A 328-nucleotide genomic window follows, 5' to 3' on the forward strand; every position below is an offset into this window, starting at 1 on the left:
TGTGCGGGCCCCTCCCTCTGGTGGCGCTGGAGGAGCGGGGCCCGGCCTGGATCCGCTTCGCCTTCCTGGCACGGGCCACAGGTTTGTGCCCTTTGATGCTCCGAGGGGCACGGGGGGCTTGGTGAGGGTGTCCCCAGCTGGCCCCGTGATGGGTATCAGTGTCCCCTGCCAGCCCCACGATGGGAAGTGGCATCCCCTATAGATATCCCTGTCCCCTGCCGGCCCCGTGGTGGGTATCAGTGTCCCCACCCACCCCTGTGCCCAGACATCACTGATGTCCCCTGCAAACCCCATGATGGATTTTAGCATCTTTGTGCCAGGGCATCGC

This window comes from Corvus brachyrhynchos, unplaced genomic scaffold (genome assembly GCF_000691975.1).
Source record: "Corvus brachyrhynchos isolate BGI_N302 unplaced genomic scaffold, ASM69197v1 scaffold150, whole genome shotgun sequence".
Classification (NCBI taxonomy): domain Eukaryota; kingdom Metazoa; phylum Chordata; class Aves; order Passeriformes; family Corvidae; genus Corvus; species Corvus brachyrhynchos.